Raw genomic sequence first — 6,044 nt, forward strand, 5'->3', positions numbered from 1 at the left:
TGTTGGCGGTGGCTACACAAGATTTAGTTGAAAAAATTGCAGCGTTGCTTTCTTCCCTTCCAACGGCTATGCTGCATCAGTATTTGCAGCAAGAGTGCTAGTCCTACATGTAGATGACGTGGCTCCACATCTCCGTTAAACTTCACCAATCACATCCTGCCACGTCGGACAGTAACAGGGAGATGAATGCGGTGGTGCAGCATAGCATTATTTTTTTATTTTTATTTTTTTTCTAAAGCTAGTAATTTATACATTACGTATACAAATGTATCCAATAAAATCAGAAAACTTAATATCACGGAGTTGCCGAGACAACTCTCCATCGCTAGCCCATAGAGGGCATTTGATATGGGATGATCGTTCCAAGATCAAGAATGATGTGGGTGGAGGTGATGAAATCACCGCGTTTGGTTGCACCACGGTGATCTTATGTTGCGGTGATCATAAATCACATTCACTCCTCAAATCACTGCCCAACCCGATGATGGAATACCCGTTCTTGAGGTTGGAAATCCAAGATCACCCGAGAGCAGTGATCCTGCGTTGAAAGTTAAAGATAAAAATACCCCTCAATTTAGCAGAAAAATTGATATATTAATATACCATCAATATATTACATCAATGTTATATATATATAATATTATGTTGATATTATATATTATATTATAATATATTACTAATCATATTATTATTATATTATTATTGAAGGATAATTTTAAATTATAGTAGAAATATATTATTATATTTTATATTTATATAATAAAAATATTTAATATATTACTCCTATTTACCTTATTTTTTCTAATCAAAATAATTATTAGTATTAAAAATTCTATTATAAGTATAAATAAAAATATTAATTCTATAATAAATAAAAAAAATATTTTTATAAGATTAATAATTTCTAGGAGTAATAAATATATTTTTATAGAATATATTAATAATTAATATATTGATAAATATATTAATATTTTTATTATAATATATTTTATATGATTAATAAATATATGATAAGGGCTACTAGAAGTAGAATATGTGACGAAATTATGGAGCTATTATAGGAATTAGCATATTGGCTTATATTTTTTATTCATGAGAATTAAAAATACATAAAAAAATCCATCTAAGATATATTAGGAATATTTGTGGTATTATATAGCCGGTGATCTTGAATCTCCATACCATCCCAAACAAGTTACTTATGGATACTCGGAGATTTTTAATTACTGGACTATGGCCTACCAAATACATTGATTTTAGATCACTGGAATCAAATCACTCCAGTATTCGGATCACCGGAAATCTTATATCACCGTGGTGATCCTGTTGTGGTTACTAAATGCTCCCATAAGGTATTACCAGGATGATTGGCCATATAAGCAGCCACCCAATCTACAGTCTCGTTTGTTTTTTTAAATACATGCATGGTCTAGAAAAAATTTTCTATTTCTCAGCATCATTCAGATATCTTAATGGCTGCAAGAAATATTCTTGTATCGAAATCCCAAAATCGGGGGCATTTTGGGTCAAGAAGGCGCATTTATCCGTGCCCACAGGGCCAGGAGGCGGGCCAGCTGACACGGTCTGAGAGTACGAGCCCAATGTATGCCCGCCCGATGCCCGGGAAAATTGAGACCTGGAGCCCCTTAACACCGTCCCCCAAACAAACAAAAGCCAGCCTATGGGCTTCTCTCTCCAGTCAGGGACAGAATCTGAGAGTCACTGGCTTTTGGCAGGACTCCAGCACTCGATGACCATCATGAGCAGATGAATGCCATCAAATCAGACTGTTTTGTGTATCATACATGATGCATTTTGCTTAAAGATCGTCCATCCCCAGGAGCAAATGGACGGTCATCGAATGCTGCACAGTATTTTAGTACAAACAATGTACCATATATGATCCAGAGTCTTTGACCCTTAGCAATTGTCTCTGCTCATAGTTTTGCAACTCCGAAGCTTGGCAACCACCTTATTTTCTATTATATTCTACGGTGGAAGGTGAAAAAGAAAAGTGCGGCAAGTAATGCTTTCAACCTGAAAAGGCTTGGCAGATATACACTAAAATACATGCCTCCTGTAGATGAAGAGCAATTGAAGGGTGTTCTGCTGTTACTATGACTTTTTGATGTTATTCTGCTCCTCGTTGTCTTGTGTTAGCCAACCTAAAGACTCAAAGAATTAGTTTAGAATTTAAAATATTGTTTTATTGTTTTGATTGTATCCTCTATCTGTTGTGTTCCAGCTGCCTTTCGGTTCTATTGTAATGCTATTTAATGACATCAATACAATAGCGTTTAGTCATTGAAGTCCAGACCTTTAATCCTCATCTTAATTCTTTCATCTTGAAAAAAAAATATTTTTTTTTTATATAACGGTGCTTTATACTGGACGGGCATGAGTATAGCTAACAAAATTAGATGATAGAAGATGGCGAAGAGAGACTTCCCTGTATCATTAGAGAAGGCAGAAAAAAAGAGGAGAGACATGCTTATAGAAAAGCATGCGTCGTCACGGTCCCATAACTTGATTAAATTAATAAATCTAAAGGAGCTACAGCAATGTGTAATGCATCAAGAAGTGGTCAAGAGATGGCATTATTCTTCTTGGGTGGAGGAGGGACCACTATAAGGTGGGGTAACTCACACTATGAAAAGAGGTTCCTTAATTTGCAAGAAGACAGCACTTCATAACTCGGGAAGAATTTGCCTAACAGAAAGGAGCCGCAAGGGAGAAAAAAAAAGGGTCATTGTACTTGACCATAAAAATTTGGTACTAAGAGATGATATGCATGCATGCATGCTTACCAGTCCAAGGACCAAAAGGTATGGAATTTTAGGTGGTGCTTCCAGATGAAGCAAGCAATACTATGCCTTCAAGTATAATCTTCATCATTTTCAATAACTAAACTCAGTGTTGTTAAGTATCTAATTTACAAACATGCAAACAGGTCAAATACACCATGAAATCAAATGAATTTTTTTAAGTTAGATTCTCCATCTATCTAAGATTAGATGATTTGAGCAGTTTCATCCTTCAAATCACATTATAAATGAATCACTGAACAATCATATACGACCTAATCAAAATGAAAAGGCCCAGCAATCTTACAGCTTTCATGCAGGCAATCAACAGGGAGACCATGGCCACCTTTTATGCAGCTTTCCTCCTCCCACCTATTCACCAAAAATTGTACCTCTGGGCTGATCTCAGGAAGTAAACATTGTTCTGTTGTGCTTGTCGAACTGGAAAACTTGGAGAGCATGTCTGCTTTTCAGCCTTTTTTTTTTTTGATGACCAAAGGCAGAATTAGTGCTTTTTTTTTAAGCATATCTACTGATTATTTATTAATTTGCTCCGCAATATTTAGTTGATGGTGAGGAAGAGTACTATATTTCAGGCTATGCATATATATCGTGAGGCTAATGGGACGGCGGATTGGATGGCAGCATATATAGCGAACCACTCAGAAGGCATCTTGTAGGTTGGGAAGGACAAGATACCTGGTGTACTTCGGAACTTTTTATTTGCTGACTTTGGATGTATTGGTATCCGTGATACATGAAATGTCTGTTTTAGCGTTAAAAAAAAAAAAACTACAAAAGCCTTAAATTTTTGAGAACTAGGATGGCAAGTTGCTGCCAATTCCTCCCACCAAAAAACAAACAATAGTGAATACAAAACATATCTAAATCATTAGTTCAGCAAGGTGCCTCCATAAGTTGGGACAGGTCAAGCTAATAGGACTGGTGAACACAAAACGAGCCTGTGTAACGTACAAAACTTGTTGGAAGAGGAAAAAAAATTATATTCAGTTCCTACTATCCCGAGGACCTATAAAATGCCTCCACTAGGCGCATTGCTTGTGATGATGGATGCCGCTTATCCTTGTCTCCGTCAAAATATACATAACTCTTTTATTAAATAAAAAGAAGCAAAAAGAAAGTGTTACAAGAAACCTACCAAAAAATCTTCTCCTCGAAAACTAAAGAAAAAAGCCAAAATAATTTTTTTTAAAAGGAAAGTGTAAAAAATATACTAGATGCCTGAAGGTCAATAGCACTATGAACTCATTTGGTTCACAGAAAAAAAAAATCTCATCAAAATATTTATTTTTTTAAAAAATAATATCTGCGAATATGATGTCTGAAAAAATAATTTTGGCATGTTTGGTTGATTATAGAAAAGTGGCATATTTCATAGTAGCTTATGTTTGGTTGAGCACCTATTTTTCTAAAATTTTTTGTATAAAATACCTATTATACCCATAATAAAGGAAAATACGTTATTCATGGATTTTAATGGCTTAGGAGTACTTTTGGAAAAAAAAAAGACCTTGATTTCTAACTAGTAAGAAGTTTTCTTTTTCATGAAATATGAAAATCTTATTCCCATAAAAATATTACTTTTTATCTCTTTTCTTTAAAAACTCAAACCAAACGAAAAATATTTATTTGTTTTCTTGTTAACGACACGTTTCTCTTTTTTTTTTCTGCGAACCAAACAAGTCCTACGACTTTAGCTATTTAATCAAAGTATAAAAGTTGGAATTGCGCCTAGTGTATATCTAGTTTTGGCCATATGGATTCACAGGATTAAAGATGAACTTGAGATAAGATGGATTTAATTTTCTATTCTCAAATCAGCTCTATTATAAAGTATAGGTTATGCAGCGCAAAAGTGGCCGTAGGTTAAACACTTGTAATTGAGTTCGATTTAAGGCCATCAAAACTAACTCAAAGAGCTGATTCGCCATAGGATGGACCATTAACGCATTATCTTGATTTCTAAAAATCCTTACTCTGACTTTGCATTTGGCACCTAGCTTGAAGTTTCAAATACTCGAGCCAATATCAATTGCAACTTTAGAAAAGTGTAAATTGGTTAGGTTGGGCTTGGAGTTTAGCCAAGATACTGGATGATTGCATGACAACTGTCTTGATAACAAATTGATAGCAATGTATTAGATTGCGGATAAATGAATCATGGGTTAGCATAAAAAATTTAAAAATACTATCTCGTCACTTGTGGTTGTAGTGAAGTTTAAAAACCAGCCTAACTTTGCTACATGCACATCTCGCTAAAGTAGCACCACATAGACTACGATAAAACCAAGGCTTAAAAATGCATGATTTGCAATGCTTGGATCAATAGTTCTTATGTATAGATGATAAATATCGTGCCACATATATCGGTTAATCTTTATAGTTGTGTCATGCCAAGTTTCGACAACACATCCTATGTTTATTGCATGGATTCTTAAATACTCATACCTTGATAAAGAAAGCAAAACTTCACATGCAAGTACATAAAGGGGGTAAGCAATCCAGTTTAAATAAGTTTTGCTTGGATGATTATTTGCTTAATGCAGCCTAGATTGTGTAGAAAAATTCTCTGTTTACCGGGATAGCTTGTATAGAATCCTCCATTTATCATGTGGATGCTAATATTGAATTCAGTATTAATAACAAGAGTTTCTGATTTACATTTTATAACTTAATATGTTATAAAAATTTTGCTAGGTGCCTTCAAGAAAGACCACTAACACATGAAAGATCCAAAAAAAAAAAAAAACCCTCCAATCAAAATAAAACTCTCTCACTATGGGGGAAATCTAGTGACATACTCATGATCTAACTACAAAATCGTTCCTTATTAAAATGGTGGATAAGAGATAAATAAGTTAAAAAAATGTAAACAAAAATAAACAGATATGTGTGCCAAGTGTAGTACGAGCAATTTTACTTCATAGGATCATATAAATCTATCAGATACTCCTTCTTAAATAAAAGCAAGCTAAGTTGCCAGTCGTGGTGATAATTTGAATTCCGGTTAAGTCGAATCCGAGTTGAGTAAAAGAAATTGCTTGCAATCGGATTGAGAAGTATAAATCCATATCCAATTTCTTTATTTTATATAGATCTATACCCAATCCTGTAATATTGTAAATAAAAATATGGTAAGAAATAGGGAATTTTGGGTTATCATCCATATAAAAGGAAACAAACACATGAAAAAAGTTGAAGTAGGAAATAAAACATGAT

This window comes from Phoenix dactylifera, chromosome 12 (genome assembly GCF_009389715.1).
Source record: "Phoenix dactylifera cultivar Barhee BC4 chromosome 12, palm_55x_up_171113_PBpolish2nd_filt_p, whole genome shotgun sequence".
NCBI classification, from domain to species: domain Eukaryota; kingdom Viridiplantae; phylum Streptophyta; class Magnoliopsida; order Arecales; family Arecaceae; genus Phoenix; species Phoenix dactylifera.